Source organism: Schistocerca nitens, chromosome 7 (assembly GCF_023898315.1).
Source record: "Schistocerca nitens isolate TAMUIC-IGC-003100 chromosome 7, iqSchNite1.1, whole genome shotgun sequence".
Lineage (NCBI taxonomy): Eukaryota > Metazoa > Arthropoda > Insecta > Orthoptera > Acrididae > Schistocerca > Schistocerca nitens.
Genome location: NC_064620.1, coordinates 325,324,975 through 325,345,438, shown reverse-complemented (window position 1 = coordinate 325,345,438; position 20,464 = coordinate 325,324,975). Strand labels below are relative to the sequence as shown.

At 39.9% G+C, this 20,464-nt stretch overlaps 1 long non-coding RNA gene across 1 annotated transcript; it reads right to left on the bottom strand.

The window, feature by feature from the left end:
* Positions 1-1,963: 1,963 nt before the first annotated feature.
* Positions 1,964-6,370, bottom strand: LOC126194999 (uncharacterized). The gene is made up of 4 exons (XR_007538542.1): positions 5,879-6,370; positions 5,474-5,761; positions 5,305-5,366; positions 1,964-2,251 (listed from the first exon to the last, which is right to left on the bottom strand). It is a non-coding gene; the product is annotated as an uncharacterized LOC126194999 (long non-coding RNA).
* Positions 6,371-20,464: the final 14,094 nt, after the last annotated feature.

Here is a 20,464-nt window from a genome sequence, read left to right as displayed (position 1 = left end):
TCAGGTTTTTTAAAGAAACCTCTAGGAGACAACTGTTCTATTTCTCAGATATTAGCAACAGCTGTACGGCATATGTATTTTATAAGAGCAGAACAAGAAACTAGTTATTGAATGTACATAGTTGTAGCATCAAAGCCCCAACACTGAAAGTAGAAAAATAATTTCCAAATAGATTACTATTTCCTATGCAGGGCTCAGAAAAATAGTTCATATAGTGATGCGAAAGTATGCAACATATTAACACTATACAGGACATTGAGAATACAGTTTCCTTATACCAAATTATGAAAATACCTCCTTCAGTTTACCTGTATATGTGGACTTTTGAATAACTGTTTGTATTAAATAGCCTTTGATTTTGTCAGGAGTCCTAGACAATCAATAGCAATCTGTTACATTAATTCTTTATTTCAAAATAGTAGCTGAGTAGTTGAAGAGCATTGGCTTTTTGAAAAAGAAATTTTGTTTGCCTAATACAGACAAATTTGTTAAGTAATTTTTATGACTGCTAGGTTATCACTAGTTCAAACTGGTTTTTCGTATACTTTCCCAGAAGCAGCCTAATGAGTCTGCTCCTGCACATTAATAACTTGGTCCATAACCTTATATGCTCTTTGTGACAAATTAAAAGTGTGTGAATGGATAGCGTAAGTCCATTTGTGCTTAAAACTTAAAGAATGTGTGTTCGGCTTCAGAGAAAGCTGTAAACACAGTACTCACAATGAATTATGTATTAAGATTCAAGCTCAATTCTTACACAAATTCATTTAATTCTTTTCTTTATTTGCAAAATGATTCCATCCCACCAATGAGCCAAATGCTGCTTACCCTGATGTATTTTGCCTAAGGCAATTTCCTAGCATCTGTTGGAGACTTCACTGGAATGGACAAAGTGACAGCCAGCAGGATTATCATAAATGCCTCCAAGTCCACTGCCCACCTAGCACCAATATTCATAAATTTCCAAACACTCAAGAGTACAGGAAAATTTCTTCAAAATAGCATCATTTCCTAGAGTTAGCAATGCCATAGATTGCACACATGTTAAAATCAAGTCCCCGGGCGGTGACAATGCAGAAGAGGAGGATATTTTTCATTGAATGTGCAAACAGTGGCAACCTAAGACTTAAAAATATTGCACATTGTCTGTAGGTGGCCAGGTTCAGCATATGATCAGACCACCTAATACTTCTAGGCTGGAAGCTCATCTTGAACGTAGTGAAATGAGCAATCACGTGTTGTGAGATTCTGGTTATGCATTGCCAAATTATCTCCTTCCTCTGCTGACTGAAAGGGCAGAGGCAGTCATTGTTGAAAGTGCTGTACTACACGACATTCGAAACAGTTTTTCAGGCGCCCATTGGTATGTCTATTGCAGATGAAAGACCGCAGGAAGCACAATACAATGGACAGCATGCCAAAAGAGACATTTGTTAATTACTTCAGTTGTCTTTTGTAATTAAAAAATGGAATTTGTGTGAATGAAATGAAAATTGTTTATATGGATTAATGTTATTATTCAGAATTTTTTTTAATTTCTCTTTTAAAATCTTAATTTTGAGCTCTAGACTCTTTCTTGAATTTAAACAGCTCTTCCCTCCTCTGGGACTCCTCATGCTGCTTCTGGAGCACCACCATTTTACAAGTTGGCTAAGTCAGTCTTGGCAGTGGCACATGCATCCAACTCTTTAGCAGTTTCCGACAGTGGTACACTCTGCCGCTAGTAGTAGTAGTAGTAGTAGTAGTAGTAGTAGTAGTAGCTTTATTCATCTGTGTATCTCTTTTTACAAGGATATAGGAGATGTCAAAGTATTTACAAATTTAGATCAATTTAAAATAAGCTAATTCGTATAAACATATATTTATGGACACCTAGTTAGAGACAATCATTAGGGTTAATCCTGGTATATGATACTTTTTTTTTACAAATAACTTATTAAATATAATATGCCACATTGTTAACTCATATCTCACTATCAGTCACCACACACACTATACACACATTGCTTCATGAGTCAAATTCTGTACAACCTGTCATAAAAACTAATGAATGTGCTTTAGTTTTTAGAATCACATAATGAAAAATCTCTTTAGAATGGAATTACAATTTTCTGATGTAGATTTTGAGCTTTAGTGTTAGATTTGTGCTTAACAGTTCTGATAACCTGCAAGTACAGCATACCTAGAACATTATTGTGATGTACCTGATACTTGTGTAGCTGACAGGCATTCTCCTGGACTGATGCCACACCTGCATCAAAAATATAAAGAAAGGATTAGAAATATTTCTACTTCAGAATCAGTATCTTTTCATTTATTTTAAGCCTGAATATCTTTTAGTGTGTAACCACAAAGACATTGAGCTGATGACAAAATGTTAACTACATTTTCACATATTACATTTAAAAATGACAGATGTTGAATAATTGCAGCAGTAAGCTAACATCCATTGTAAATCAGCTAAATAAACTGATGTATACAAGAACATTCAGCACATATTAAGCCAAAAGTCAGTGTATTTTAATATAGGTTACTTTGGCCCAATTTTTGCCTGTCTTTACATATGGTAAGAAAAGAAGGAAAGAGTGGCAGGGAGAAAATTTCAAACATATGTTCCTAACATTGGCAAAGGCTTGTGCCATCAATTAAAAGAATATATTAAAACAATACATCTGTTGCCACAGTACCATTAAATAAAAAAAATTAAAAATAAAAATAAAAAAGTCTGTGTTACCCACACTGAAAGCCACTTTGACTAAACAGGAGCATGAGGAATAACTGTAACACTAAACTTTGAAGGCAAAAGCAGGAAATATTCAACTTCTTCATAAAGTGATGCAGTAAATACACAAGTGTACTGTAGTTCAATGACATTCATTTTGAATTACACAATTTTTAACTATTTGAAAAGAGAATACATTATTTGCTAAGAATACAGTATAGTGTGGATGTGATCTGTATTACAGAAATAGCTGATGCTCTGGTACATTTTTTTTTCCACCAATTCATAGACATGTTAAACATACTAACTAAGCTGTATTTCACACAAATGACATTTGCTCACCCTATTAAATAATACTGACAAAAAGTAAAATTACATTCTCCTAATCCCCAGGCAGAAGTTTTTGGGATGTAACAGCTCTTACAATATTTACAATCAACATTTGGTATAGTGCTGCCAATATCCCACGAAGATATTTTGTTAACTCGCTTCCTTCAGGATCATTCTTTCCACACTGAGGATGACTGCTGCCTTGATTACTCTTAGATAAGGATAGTAACTTTCACCTGGGAAAAAAATTAAAGACTTTCTCACTAGTGGGTCAAAGTTACCTAGAAATGGTGTAAGTAACCCCAGTTTAAAATACTAGAATGGAGAATATACTTTGAAATATGTAAGAGTTCAAGCCTATTTCTTTGTAGCTCTATAGACAGTGACGAAGATTCTACCTTAAACAGGAGGCAAGCTTAATAAGTAATTATAAGCATTGCCGATGTCTGTACACAGCAAACGTCTAGGTTCCCCCTCCATGTCTCCATATGACATGAATTTTGTGTGAGAGAGGATGAGGTCAACAATTGACGCAATATTTTCAGACTACATTACAATACAGATAAAACCTGTGAAGAGAGTAACATATTAATTTGCTTACCAGTTGTCTCATTTGGAAATATCTGCAAGCTTGTGGAACCAATGCCAGCTCTATTCACAAAGCCTCCATTTAAATCCAAATGGGGATGTCAAGGGCTTCTTAACACATGTAGAGGCTTTTTATACCCAGTCTTATCAGATATGAAAACACAAATTAGAACTACTTTCTATGCTCTTCGCATATTTTGTAATGCAAACATTGTTTAATCTGCAGTGCTCAACTCTTCCTTCATTTTATGTTATGTACCACACACTTGACTGCAGCTCAGTGAGTTGCACACAATTTAGCCTATATTTAATTAACGTAATTCCAAGCATATGATCTGCATTCAGCTTATGCACAAGGCACCACACACCACCTATTTGTAAATGAATACATAATTGTTTAATCATGAACCAAAATGGGGTTTTACGTTATTACAAAGCAAAACGAGGATAATGGAATGTAGTCAAATTAAGTCGGGTGATGCTGAGGGAATTAGATTAGGAAATGAGACACTTAAAGAAGTAAAGGAGTCTTGCTATTTGGGGAGCAAAATAACTGATGATGATCGAAGTAGAGAGGATTCAAATGTAGACTGGCAATGGCAAGGAAAGCGTTTCTGAAGAAGAGAAATTTGTTAACATCAAGTATAGATATAAGTGTCAGGAAGTCGTTTCTGAAAGTATTTGTGTGGAGCGTAGCCATGTATGGAAGTGAAACATGGACGATAAATAGTTTGGACAAGAAGAGAATAGAAGCTTTCAAAATGTGGTGCTACAGAAGAATGCTGAAGATTAGATGGGTAGATCACATAACTAATGAGGAAGTATTGAATAAGATTGGGGAGAAGAGAAGTTTGTGGTACAACTTGACTAGAAGAAGGGATCGGTTGGTAGGACATGTTCTGAGGCATCAAGGGATCACCAATTTAGTATTGGAGGGCAGCGTGGGGGGTAAAAATCGTAGAGGGAGACCAAGAGATGAATACACTAAGCATATTCAGAAGGATGTAGGCTGTAGTAGGTACTGGGAGATGAAGAAGCTTGCACAGGACAAAGTAGCATGGAGAGTTGCATCAAACCAGTCTCAGGACTGAAGACCACAACAACAACATTTATTTTGTGACAACTGATGTGCTATCATATAATGACTTATTTTGAAACAATTTTATGTTTCTTAACCGTTGAATGTGTCAACAACCAATGGCGTGCTTACTTCAGGTATCTATGAACAGGGATTCATATCCTGCAAAAATTGACAGCTTTCAATTGAGATTGTAGAAAGCAAGACAGGAGAGAGCAAATGTGTTACTTCTCCAGTTACTTCCCACTACCTCCAACATTACACACAGCTGCTAGAGAAGATTGCACAAGCCAGAATTATGTATGCAATAGTTACTGTTGCTCATAAATCTAGAAAAGAAAATGACATCAGCTTCAAGTTTGAATATAAACCCGAAGTATAGTTTTACTCCAGCAATATCAAAAGCATTATGGTCATACATAGTGTATCGCTCAATATAATGATTAATTAGCACCACATCACAGAAATGGGATTTGCGTATGAATAATAACTGCTACACAGGAGAAGCGAACAGCTTTGCTACTGTAATGAATTAATCATTCTAAAGTATATTTACGACAGAAAGCTAGGCAGGAAATAAACACACCTCGGTATTATCGGCAAAAACAATCTCCGTTACGCCCGTGCTGTCATAGGTTGTAGGACACTCTGAAAACACGAAGAAAATAGTGGCATGTAATTACTATTTCACAAAGCTGTAGGCCTATGCCTTTCAAAATTGTTATTATATTTGCTAACTACTACGAATTCATCACCTATCATTCAGATACTTTGGAGGGAATATTATCTTGCTTTTAAACGTTGCGTCAGAATCAAAATGACTTTCGCTATGGATAGTTTCATCGAATTGCATATATTGGCATACACAACTTGGTACTTGTGCTGCACAAATGGATCACAGCCACACTGCAGCTTTGCTGCCTTAATATGGCATAATATTTTTTCGTCTCTTTCTTTAGTGAATCAGTTCTGTTGAAGTTGTTCGCTCGGTCTGTGCGACATTGTGGATTATATGCATCACATATTTTGTCACATGCTTTCTTCTGGAATTTGGAAAGATCTCTTATTGTTCAAAAAACAAATACCCAATCCTTTAACCAACTTAAAGACTGATATTTTAATACACACAATACAAGCTTAGGTAAATGTTTTGCACTGACCTTTTCAATGCATCCCTTTTCTTGTTCTCTATAATGTTTTCCTAATCTTGTGTCATGTCTACAAGTTTTTTAAATAGTTTTGCTTCCTTGATCGTTTCTCGCCCAAGTTGACAAAACTTCTTTAGCAGACGACGAGAAGTAAATAAACTGAATCACATGCGCGCAAATACCCACCATGCACTTCGGTTGTCGCCAACTTAACTAGACGGGATCGCTATTCCAGGAACAACTAACTGCGGAATAAAACCGCATGCTACAACGCGCACTCAAAGTTATACCTGTGGTTATACGGTGGTTAGCTTATTCCAACTTGGATTTAGTCGGCGATTGTACAACTGCCCCTAAGTTTACAAATCCCACACAGCCTCCTTTCCAAAATTATTTTATGCAAGTATTTGCTATTACTTCGTGTTCACTTAAATATTAACTTTTAATTTTCGTCTATATTAACTTCATGTCAGTGCGTTCAACGCTGCACTTATACAATTTGCAATTTCGTTCATGACATCTTCAACAGTTTGTTTACTAATATCCACTACTGCCAACATGTGCACATTAAAATTTACGTTTTCGGTACTGGTACCTTTCGACAAAACGACATTTATTTACTTTTACAACATTATTTTCTACAGGACATAGCTGTGCATCTCATTGTTTATGCTCTGGCTCTACTGTACGTTCCTTTTTCTTTCACTCTGCAACTTGGTTACTAAAGTTTGGTATTATTGAATATGGACTCCGTCTCTTACGCAAAACGCTGTTTTTTCTTGTTACCCAAACATGTTTCGGCACTTCTGTGCTATCATCAGTGGTTTTTTTACTTACAAACTGTAAAAAGTGAACATATTTTAGATTGTAACTGATCTAACAGGAAGAGGCATAAAGAAGTTTTCGTTCGGTTTTGTTCTTATCTTGATTTTATATTATATGGTTTTGCAGGACCATCTGCATGGTATCCTGCATTGATAGCTTGCCATCTGCAAGCTAAATGATGTCAATGTCAATTTTATCTACGTGTCAACACTTCCCTTGATTTTTAAAAACAAGATTTTGATGTGTCAAAAAATTTTGCATATCTGTTTGTTATTACTCATGTTTCGTTGAGACAGATTCATTTTTCACGTTCTGAGAGCACTGCACACACATATTAAATGCACTTTGTATGATTTTGGATAAACAAAGGCCTTTTCACTTCGCAAAACGTTGTGTAAGCGTACGGTAGTTGTTGTGTTTCCGAACCCTGTTGGCGTTCATTTGTTCACGAGTGAGTTTGGCGCAGAATTTTAATTTTGTTTACTTGCATCTCTCTCTCTCTCTCTCTCTCTCTCTCTCTCTCTCTCTCTCTGTGTGTGTGTGTGTGTGTGTGTGTGTGTGTGTGTGTGTGTGTGTGTGTGTGTGATCGGTAAAACGATCCAATTAATAGTTTAGTCCGATTGTCAAGTACCCATATTATTTCGCAGGAATTATCAACTGCAATTTCACTACAAGGTAAAATACTTCTGACAGCGATAAATACTCCACAACCAACTGTATTTAATCTATCCTTTCTTAACACTGTTAGGTCGTTTTAAAAAATTTCGGCAGTACTTGTTTCCGGCTTCAGCCAGCTTTAAGTACCTGTAACTATTTGAGCTTCAGTGCTTTCTATTAGGGCTTGGAGCTCTGGTTCTTTCCCAACACAGCTACGACAATTTACAATACCGATTGTTGCTACAGTTACCTTACTGTGTTTTACCTGCCCCCTTTTAACCGACACCTTTTCTGTGGTTTCACGAGACCCTCCAAAATAAAAAACCGCCCAGTCCCTTCACACACCCCTCGCTACCCGTGTAACCGCTTCCTGTGTTTAGTGGAATCCTGACCTATTAAGCGGAACCCAGAAACCCACCACCCGATGGCGCAAGTCAAGGAATCCGCAGCCTACACGGTCACAGAGCCGCCTGCGCCTCTGATTCAGAACCTCCACTCGGCTCTGCACCAAAGGACCACAGTCAGTTCTATTGACAATGCTGCAAATTGTGAGCTCCGCCTTAATCTAATCTCAAAAGCAAGACTGGCAGTCTTTATCATTTCCGCTCTAAACCAGAGAGAATCTCCTCCGATCCATTGCGACACTAGTCATTGGTACCCACACGAGTCACCATCTACAGTTGGCTGTGCCCTGTACTCTTCATGGCACCCAGAAACACTCTTTCCACATCTGGGCCGTGCTGTATTAGCCGAGCGGTCTAAGGCGCTGTAGTCATGGACTGTGCAGCTGGTCCCGGCGGAGGTTCGAGTCCTCCCTCGGGCATCGGTATGTGTGTTTGTCCTTAGGATAAATTAGGTTAAGTAGTGTGTAAGCTCAGGGACTGATGACCTTTGCAGTTAAGTCTCATAAGATTTCACACACACATTTCCACATCCGGAATGACTCCTCCCGGTATGCACACAGAGTGCACATTGGATTCCTTCTCCTCCTTGGCAGCCATGTTCCTAAGGGGGGCCATTACATGCCTAACGTTGGAGCTGCCAACTACCAGCAAACCCACCCTCTGTGAATGCCCAGACCTTGCAGGCCATGAAGTTTCCTCTGGAACAGGATGGATGATTGCATCACACTTAGAGACTTTGTCAGCCACAGATAATGCCCGAAACCTGTTTGTCAAACGAACTGGGGAGGCCCTACGATCAGCCCCTCAAAGTTTTTCGCTGTCTGACAGACTTTGGAATGATCTCCCTCTCGAGCACAGGTGAGGGCTTGACCTCTGTGCAGGCAGTACCCTGGGCAACCACAGCAGTGGACATGTGGGACATGCTCGACGTCCCTCGCATGCCCGCGTCTGACCCCCCACAGTGATGCCCCTTGGCAGCAGCTTCAAGCTGTGTGATGGAAGACAACACTGCCTGGAGCTGTGAGTGAAGCGTCAGCTCAGCTCGAATCTGTAAACGGCAATCACAGTTCCTATCCATTACTGAAGTCGTTCTTGTTTGAAGCTCGTAAAAACATGTAACAAACGAACAGTGTACTCGGCTTGTTAGCAGTAGGAACTCAAGGTGTTCTTTTACTGATGGTCTAACTGACACTGAGCTACACTAACCAAAACAAACAAAGGCCTTTGTGATATAAGGGTCGATACAAGCATCGATAACAGTGTTATTAAAATAAAGGTTGTGCCTAGTAAGCACTCACACACGTAAGAAATTACAAAAATTAACTAGTAACTACACTGATAACTGAAAGTAATCCGCTCCTGATTGAAGCTCATAGAACTGTATAGCAAACAAACGGTGTACTTGCCTTATTAGCAGTGGGAACTTGAAGTGCTCTCTCACTGCACATACAAACAATGACCACATGCATGACACAACAGTGCAATAACACACACACACACACACACACTCAAATTTGGAAATTTGTGGAAGGGACCAAACTGCTACGGTCATCGATCCCTAAGCTTACACACTACTTATTGCAACTTAAACTAACTTATGCTAAGGACACACACACACACACACACACACACACACACACACACACACACACACACACACACACACACACACACACACAAAATAAAATGGCAGAAACTCACCTTCAATAACAAAGTTGTCCACAGAATAGGCAACCTATTGAAGAACAGGGACTTCAAATAGGATACAGGACAGACAACACAACACAGAAAAGACTCAGAAGACATGACACGCCCACAGATAAATTCAACAGATCAGGAATATATGAACTCTCATGCAACACTTGCCAACCAGTATACATAGGACAAACATGTATGAATTTTAAAATAAGATGCTCAGAACACCTCAGAGACCTAAAAAGTAACAGAAACTATAGCACATTTGCTATCCACCTAATAGCCCATAACTGCCACACAACCACAATAGCAACAGATTTAAAAAAACTGAGATCCAACCACAACCTATACAACAAACTAATAATAGAAGAAAACTTCCACATACTGAAGGGAACTGCAGATGGCAAACACACTACACTTTGCAAAGGCACATTGTTTAACACATTAAAGGGACTTTACAGAAAAGGAAAATAGTGAACTAAAAAATAAAATTATTACTCTACTTGTAGTCATCTCACACTGCTTTAAGTCGAACAGATTAACTGTAAATATTGAAAAAAAACTCAATATAATATGTAGTTTCATGCATCTCAACTAGAAAATGAAGTAATCCACTTGAACTGTGATAAGCCAAAGGTATTTCTTTTTGAATCTGCGAAGTTCCTGGGCAAAATAAATAAATAAATAAATAAATAGAACGCTGATTGGATTGTACAAAAATATAATTTACTCCACATTTTGCGAAGTGAAAAGGTCTTTTTTAAACCAAAATTATACAAAGTACTTTTAGTATGTGTGTGCAGTGCTCTCAGAACGAGGAAGAAGAAGAATCTGTCACAGTGAAACATGAGTAATAACAAATAGCCATGCGAAAGTTTTTGGCACACCTAAATAAATTTTTAAAAAATCAAGGGAGGTGTTAGCTCCCAGATAAAATTTACATTTACATTGTTTAGTTTGCAGATGACAAGCTATTAGTCCAGGACACTGTAAAGATGGTCTGACAAAACCACGTAATGTAAAATCAAGGTAAGAACAAAAACGGACAAAAACTGTCTTTAGGCATCATTTTTCCAGATCAGTTACAACCTAAAATAAGTACAGTTTTTACAGTTTTCAGTAAACAAAACCCACTGATGATGGTAGAGAATTGGTGAAACATGTTTGAGTAACAAGAAAAAGCAGTGTTTTACATACTTGTAAAAGACAAAATCTATATTCAATAATTTTAACTGCAAACAAGAAAAAAATCTAAAGAGCTATAAATCCGAAAGATGAAATTATCTTTTACCTTCAATCTTCTACTTCATTCTTCATATTATCAGGTTTACTGATTAATTTACTTCCTGTTGCTTCAGTTTTAACCCAAAACTGTTCTATGATGCCTAAGTTATATTGCCTAAACTGTTATCTATTTTACTTGTTGATCGTCCTAGTATTTTGCGTAGTATCACTTTCCTTTGATTATCAAATTTTTATAGTAATTACATAAAAACTGCTTAGTCTATTCTTTCTAGTTTGTCATGATGAAACATTTTGCTAACAAAAAAATATAAATTAATAGATAAGCAGTTCACATGAGCTGTAACACTGTCTCTCACTTCTGTACAGAAAAATTCGAAGTACTTATCTTTTTGATGTTCATGTTGATGATGATGCACCACAATTATTTCCATTTATGCAGTTTGTCATATTTTTTGTCCAACCATCTGTTTTACTTTTAATCCATACTGTTATCAGTGTAGTTCATGTCTTCAACTTGGAATTACTGATTTGGAATTTTGTTTTTGCGATTTATAAGCATCCAGAACTTAAATTTTGATTAACAAGATTGTCCTGATGTTTTCAACATATCCCAGCTTAGGCCACCAAATTGAAATGCAATCATGTTTTCATCTACAATTCAGCTACTTAACTTGTAGGTTATCGATGATATTCAGTGAGATGTGTAACTCTACTTCACTATGCTGTGAGGGATAAAAGCTTCTCTGATTTACCCCAGTCGGTTCGAAACACTGAACCAGGCATCCATATCATACAGACAGACATACAGGGCCCATACAAGGAAAAAGGAAAAGTGTTCTGACTTCAAAAAGCAATAACACTTGTGACGCTAGCAATGCATGAAATCATAAATTATGGAAGGGGATAAAAGACGCATGGTACTGCTTTCATACCTACAATTCATCTTCGATTTACGAGAACAGTAGGGCATCCAATATTTATATCGCAAACTAACAGCAGATAACATGCAGAATCATCGTTCACCCAAGTTTACTAACAATATTCCGACCAAGTTCACCGTGATATTGCTTAACTATGAATAAATTATAAAAAATATTCTGTGTGCATAGGCTAATCTTGAAGTCATTAATTTAAATGGGATTGCTGCAGGAATTGCTTTTTAGTTCAGTACTTGACCTCTGAGGCATACTAAAATACACTGTATTCAACAGGCTATCAAAACGTCCACTGTCTACAACACAGAGTAAGAAAGAATACCTAATGGTAGTCGTAAGTACCCTTCCCTACGCACTGCAGGGTAACTTATGGAGTGTATGGCATCTTTTATTACATAATTTCTTCAGGTTTTCATCTGTAATACATACCGCAGACTAGCTGGTGCATACAGGGCAGTAGTGTCTGGAAATGGCTCACATATACCGGGTGATCAAAAAGTCAGTATAAATTTGAAAACTTAATAAACCACGGAATAATGTAGATAGAGAGGTAAAAATTGACACACATGCTTGGAATGACATAGCGTTTTATTAGAACAAAAAAAGTTCACAAAATGTCCGACAGATGGCGCTGGACAGCAAAACGTCAGTGACTGCGCATCTCAATCCTGTATATAAGGAGCTGTAATGAGAGAGAGAATCAGATGCGCCAGCAGTCGCAGCATATTGACGTTACCTGAAAAGGCACTTTTAGTGAAGCTGGATTATCAGAATGGGGAATGTGCTAGTTCAGCGTTACGATCCTATCGCCATAGGAAGGGGATTCCAACGGGTAAGGGTCCGTTGACAAATGCAGCTATGGCGAGAATGATTTCGAAGTTCGAAGCCACGGGTTGTTTAGACGATAGACCTCGTAGTGGCCGACCGAGCACAAGGCGTAAAGCTGCTGAGACAGTTCAGGAAGAAATGGAGACCGTAGTGGGTTCGTCTATGCACGGGGAAGCCAGCGCTCGTGCAGTCGCACGTCGCACCGGCATTCCATACACTACTGTTTGGTTGGCACTGAGGCGTACCCTCCGATGCTATCCGTATAAAATCCATCGGCATCATGATCTGTTACCTGGCGATTTAGGGAAGCGGAGGGCATTTGTGTTGTGGGCGTTTCAAAAGATGGCGGAAGGTGACGATTGTTCGAGTAACGTGTTGTGGACCGACGAAGCTCATTTCACGCTCCGAGGGTCTGTCAACGCCCACAACTGCAGAATTTGGGCTACCGGAAATCCTAGAACTGTCGTGGAAACTCCATTGCACGACGAGGAAGTTACGCTATGGGTTGGATTTACCACATCTACCGTTATCGGGCCTTTTTTCTTCGACGAAATGCGTGATTCTGGTTTTGTAACTGCTACCGTGACGGGTGAGAGGTACGCCGATATGTTATAGAATCGCACCATCCCCAGCCTGCTTCATAAACATCTGCTGGAACGTACGATGTTTATGCAGGATGGCATTCCACCCCATATTGCTAGACGGGTGAAAGATCTCTTGAGCGCGTCGTTTGGTAATGATCGTGTGCTCAGCCGCCACTTTCGCCATGCTTGGCCTCCCAGGTCCCCAGACCTCAGTCCGTGCGATTATTGGCTTTGGGGTTACCTGAAGTCGCAAGTGTATCGTGATCGACAGATGCTGAAAGACAACATCCAACGCCAATGCCTCACAATAACTCCGGACATGCTTTACAGTGCTTTTCACAACATTATTCCTCGACTACAGCTATTGCTGAGGAATGATGGTGGACATATTGAGCATTTCGTGTAAAGAACATCATCTTTGCTTTGTCTTACTTTGTTATGCTAATTATTGCTATTCTGATCACATGAAGCGCCATCTGTCTGACATTTTTGAACTTTTGTATTTTTTTGGTTCTAATAAAACCCCATGTTATTCCTGGCATGTGTGTCAATTTGTACCTCTCTATCTACATTGTGCCGTGATTTATTCAGTTTTCAAATTTATACTGACTTTTTGATCACCTGGTACATGATAAAAGGTGAGTTTGTGCACATGAATTGATTAAATGTGATCGACCTGTGACAGTTTAAAATGTAACCAAGTTTTTTGGCTACAGTTCAGCTACTTTACCTGCAGAGTATTGGTGACTTTCAGTGACAAGTGTAACTCTACTTCACTGTTTATCCTCCACCTTTACAGTAATCTGGGTTCCAAAGATCTACGACAGGAATTGCGTTTCGAGTTAATCAAATCAAATGATGGAGGCATAACAGTAAAACACTTTAAAAAAACTACTTTATTGCACCCACAAACTCACACTTTTAAAAAACTGGTTTATTGCATCACCAATTGCCACTGTGCTTCTTATGCACATTTTAACTATCATGACTTTTTAAAGTTTACAGTTAATATTTGATTGATTTTACATAATTGGTTAAAAAATTTTTTTTTCACAATTTGTTTTCACAATTTGTTTTAATATAAATAAAATAGCTGACATGCCAAAATATCATGATCTCCTTGACCAAATTATGTGAAATACTTTTCTACAATAATTCCCAATTTATCATACTTTCTTATAATTAAATGTTTACCTGAGACATTTAAGGATCTTTGTTATCTACCATAATGGTCGATGCAGAAGAAATAAATTAAAATTTGTGCTGCAATTGTGACTAAAACCTGGGTCTTCTTCCTTGCTAGGCAGAAATTCTAACCATTACACCACCACAACACAATGGTCAACAGTGCTGCACGAACTACCCAAGTTGAGTGCCCTCCCCAACACAAACTTCAATTCATATATTCAGCTCATTTTCCCTTACATTGTCACTATGGCCACAGCACAAATTTTGTTTCATTTCTTCTGCTTCAATCATTATCGCAGATATCGAAGAGACTTAAATGTCTCAGGGAAACATTTAATTATGAGAAAATATGATAAATTGGGCAATATTGTGGAAAGGTATTTCACACAATTTGGTGAAAGACATCTATAAGAGCACCTGTGGTACAAGACTTTCCCATTATATCCAACACTGGGTTGCTATTCCAGTGCTGGAGAGCCCTGGCAGTAGTGACAATGTAAGGGAAAATAAACTGAAGATATGAACTGAAATTTGAGTTGGAGAGGGCACTCAACTTGGGTAGTTTGTCCAGCAATGTTGACCATCGTGTTGTGGTGGTGTAATGGTTAGTATTTCTTCCTAGCAAACAAAAAACCCAGATTCGAGTCCCGGCCACAACACAAAGTTTAGTTCATTTCTCATGTGTTGATCATTATCGTATCATACCTTCATTTATAATTTTATAAATACAGATAATTTTTTTTGTTGCTAAGATGAATCCTGCGTCTTTTGGTTAGCTGAGTAATAATTATTTAAGCTTTTCAATGTATCAATTTTGTAAATTACAATTTGAAGATTTGTTTACATTGGTTTTGACATATTTTCAGTTAGTAATAAGAGATCATGGTAAATTAATTATATTTCATCTTAATTACTCTTCATATGACTTTACTTCATGAATACAGTGAACTAAAAATGTTGTAATATATACTATTTATCTACACAACTTAGCATAAACGTTATGATGGAGTATCATATTTATCAAAATGTTTGAAATCACAGTTTTCGTTAAATGGCGTCCCATTTGGCAATGTTACAAGTTTGCTAAAGCTTTCATACCTGATGCCAGGCAGAAGCTACACCAAACAAAATTATAAGTGGGTGGTAAAATAATTTCATTGGAAGTCACATGCTGAAATGGTGCTAGTGAATTTTCAGTAATAGGAAACTAAAGCCTTGTGTTATTAAGTGACCTTTCACTGATAACTACATCTTTACCCTGCAGCAAATCCATGGGAGGGGGGGGGGGCAGAGAAACAGGAGAGGTGGTGTTTATGGGGTTTCAGGCATTTCTATGAACTCAGCGCCCTCCCCAGACCATAATCCTGGATTCAACACTGCATTCACATTATTAAACGAACCCAGCTTTTGATATTTACTTCTGTTGTCCATTTATTGCTCCAAAATGAGACTGGGAAGTCTTAAGAGGCTCGACGTAGTGGGATCATTGTCCAGTTCTGAATGCAAACTCAGGAGGCTGCTCCATATAGATGAACCAGACAAATGGAACTGTGAAGAAGTTGACTGTGAAGGTTATTTGACACAGGTCACTGGGGTCCAGTGGTAGTGTCATTGAATATCAGTTCATAAATCCTAGGTCCCACATTTAATACCAGCAACCGGTTACATGTTGAATAGACATCATTAGTTATAACTTCTGAAGACTTTCTGTATAAGGAGTCACCGTCAATCTACCAATGGCCTTGTGAAATATGAGGAGGAGGATATACAGATCCAGAGCACTATGTTGCCCTTTGCCTGGGAACTGCCCCTGAAACAAAAGGATCGCCAGTGATAGTATTTAATTCCATTTACAAAAATAGTATCTGACCCTGTTTCTCAGTCGTATACATTTTAGGAAAATACACTGATCATCCAAAACATTATGAGCACTGAGTTACTACCGATACAAACCCGCCCCTGAGTTACCAGCGTTACCTGGCGTGCAATGACTGCTAGTCAGACACGCGCGGTGCATATAGCATATTATTGAGTGTGCTGTCCGTGTGTAGAATAGGGGAGGCGCGCGATTTTTCTGAGTTTGACCAAGAGCAGACTGTGATGGCCTGGAGGCTCGGCACAAGTATTTTGGAAACTGCACGACTTGTCGAGTAGCCGAGGAGTGTTGTGGGGAGTGTCCATGATACAACCATGTCCAGACATTGTGAGGTTGGGTGGCCATCTCTCATCACAGATGTCAGACGTCGTAGGCTGGGCAGACTGGTAAAAACAGGACAGGCAGCAGACTGTGGTGGAACTAACATCAGATGGCGATGGCCTCCGCAGCCGACGACCCATGTGTGTGCCAGTGTTAACACCACGACATCGCCAACTACGACTGAAATGGGTACATGACCACCAGCACTGGACACTGTCAAAACATTGCATGGTCTGATGAATACCAGTACGTTCTTTGTCATGCCGAAGGGAGGACGCGAATCCGTCGGCTTCCAGGGGAACAGCTCCATAACATCTGTACTGCGGGATGAAGAGAAGCTGGCGGCGGCTCCATCATGGTCTGGCTGGCTCTGAGCACTATGGGACTCAACTGCTGAGGTCATTAGTCCCCTAGAACTTTGAACTAGTTAAACCTAACTAACCTAAGGACATCACAAACATCCATGCCCGAGGCAGGATTCGAACCTGCGACCGTAGCGGTCTTGCGGTTCCAGACTGCAGCGCCTTTAACCGCACGGCCACTTCGGCCGGCCCATCATGGTCTGGGAAACATTCACGTGGGGTCCAGTGGAGCTGTGGAAGGGACCATGAGGCCAAAGAGTATCGTACACTGGTTGAATACCACGTACACCCTACCATGACGATTATGTTTCGCAACAGCAGTGGCATTTTTCTACAAGCTAATGCGCCATGTCACAAGGCCAAGAATGAGATGGAGTGGCACAAGGAACACAACGGCAAGTTCCAGTTGATGTGCTGGCCCCCCAGCTCGTCAGATCTGAACCCTATCGAACACTTCCGGGATGTGATCGAATGTGGCGTCAGAGCTCATGGCCCTCCCTCCCCGGTATGTATGGGTATTGGGTGATTTGTATGAGCAGATTTGGTGCCAACTTCCTCCACTGACCTACCACGGTCTCACTGCTTCCACGCCACGACGCCTCGTCATTGTTATCCGTGCCAAAGGTGGACATACTGGCTATTAGGTAAGTAGTCATAATGTTCTGGCTGATCAGCGTACGTTTTATCTTAAGAGCATAATTAGGTTCATACTGCATATAGTGACACGGCCTGACATGATAGCTCCTCTTGGAGGCGTTTGCTCCACAATAGAAGATTCTGGCCAAGATTCAATATTAGCTCATGTCTTGATTACGCTTGTGAAAAGCATCAATGACAACATCAAGTGTACTTCTCAGTGGCTTTCGAATGCGATGAGAGAAATACATCATCCCATTTAAAAAGCCACACTAGCTTCAATGTCCCAGTTGATGCAAGAGTTGAGCGTTATCACCATGCAAAAAAAAAAAAAATAAAATAAAATAAAATAAAATAAAATAAAATAAAATAAAATAAAATAAAATAAAGAAATAAAAAAATACGCGCCCCTCCGCGAGCTGCAATCCTTCGAAAACGTCTTTTCAGTATCTTGAACAGTTCGTGAATAAAACAGCTGTTACATCTTACACGACTCGCCTTATGTGTGCGGCCATGTGAAAAACTTAACGATGAAAGTAACTTTAACATGATGTGTCATAGCCAAGTAAGATAACTCGATGAAACTTGGACCATACACAGAAAAATGCCACAGTGTAGTACAGAAGGTAATTGACAACAATAAGCAATGAAAAGAACAGAATACCCAAATTTGCAATGGTCTCGAGGACATTACAAACGGTAGGAAGTGGTTCTTAATAGGCTGTGTGAATAGCACGGAAGGCAGTGCATGGTCTGTAACCCACTTCTATGCTGGCCATAAGGTTGGTACGCAGTTGTTGTGGCAGGGCGTTCCATTCCTCCACTAGCATGGTTGACAACTGCTGGACGGTCGTTGGTGCATGTGGACACTGGACAACATTATTATAACTCTGTGCTCCTTCTCCATGTGCGTCTTTTGAAGAGTATATTCAGCCCCGACTTCACTGTGAAGGATGTCAGTGCCCGATCGCATCCAACTGCTCAAGTGGTAAAGCTATTGGAACGGCAGGACAATCGGCGAACAGACTGTCCTGCGCGTTGTCCCGACTTAAATTGCATTTAGCACGTATAGGACGCGTTGGGGAGACGTACTGCAACAGTCCACATGCATCATCGACCTCCAGCAGACATCAGCCATGCTGGTGGAGGAATGGAACGCGCTGTGACAACAACTTCTTACCAGCTTCATGGTCAACATGGGAGCACGTCGCAGGGCATGCATGATCTAACACCCCATTAACAACCACTTCCAGGCCATTTTTGTGTCAACGGACCATTAGCAATCGCGGTGACTTCGCGTAATTTATTGTCTTTGAATATAAGAGTCATTTCTGTTTGTCTCTTCTTTCAGTTACTTTCTGTACTGTACTGTAGCAGTTCTTTCTATGTGTGGTCCAAGTGACACATCATGCGAAAGTTACTTTCGTCCACACCAGTGTCAATGTACATTTCGTACAGCAAACACTTATCTACAGCCAGACGATTCGTCAAGCATAATTGCAGTAAATTATACACACTAACCTACCTCGTTAATCCGTCCGTTTGCTAATGAAAACCGGATCAAAATCCCTACAGTAACTTTTGAGATTAGCCTTCAAATACAGATAGAAAAATACAGCTGGTGCATTAAATTATAATACGGGTACAAGAAGAGGATGTGTAAATGTTTAGGTTCCAGTAATTATAATTTCTTGTGGCTTAATGGCCTGGCGCAAATATCGGACGCCACTCCAGTGACTTACAAGTTCCTAAAGCCCTTTCTACACGATGAACGAAATTGTTCAAGAAAGATTATAGTCTACTGAAGCGCTCCAAGCGTACTAGGCGTAAACTATAAACTCTTACAAGATCTCGTAGCAGCGTGTTTAAATATAAACGTAAATAAAGTTTACCGCTAGTATAACAGAGCCAGGCCTGTGATTTCACATTAGCATATCATTAATTATTTGTGAAATATACACACATCGAAAAAAGTTTTGCATCACCTCGATTCCGAGAGTTCCGGAACGTATACAGAAAAGTAGAATAGAGATTAACATAAGCATCATTTCCGCCATTTTTATTGCTCATGAAAACTACACATTGCATGTTGTACCACCATCCATTGAGACCTTCAGAGGTGGGAGTGCAGATTGCTGTACACACCGGTACCTCTAATACCCAGTAGCACGTCCTCTTGCATTGATATATGCCTGTATTCGTCGTGACATACTATGCAAAAGTTTATCAAGGGACTGTTGGTTCAGATTGTCCCACTCCTCAACGGCAAAACGGCGTAGATCCCTCAGACTGGTTGGTGGATCACGTCGTCCATAAACAATCCTTTTCAACATATCCCAGGCATATTCGATAGGGTTCATGTCTGGAGAACATGCTGGTCACTCTAGTCGAGTTATGTCGTTATCCTGAAGGAAATCATTACAAGATGTGCACGACGGGGGGCGCGAATTGTCCATGAAGACGAATGCCTAGCCAATATGCTACCGATATGGTTGCACTATCGGTCGCACGATGGCACTCACGTATCGTACGGCCATTACCGCGCCTTCCGTGACCACTACCGGCGTACGTCGGCCCCAGATAATGCCACCCCAAAACAGCAGGGAACCTCCACGTTGCTGCACCCGCTGGACAGTGTGTCTACGGCGCTCAGCCTGACCCGATTGCCTCCAAACACGTCTCCGACGATTGTCTTGTTGAAGGCATATGCGACACTCATCGATGAAGAGAACGTGATGCCAATCCTGAGCGGTCCATGCGGCATGTTGTTGAGCCCACCTGTAAGGCGCTGCATGGTCTCGTGGTTGCAAAAATGGACCTCGCCCTGGACATCGGGAGTGATGTTGCGCATCATGCAGGCTATTGCGCACAGTTTGAGTCGTAACACCATGCCCCGAGGCTGCACCGAAAGCGTTATTCAATATGGTGGTTGCTGTCAGGGCTCCTTCGAGCCATAAACCGTAGGTAGCGGTCATCCACTTCAGTAGTAGCCCTTGGGCGGCCTAAGCGAGGCATGTCATCGACAGTTACTGTCTGTCTGTG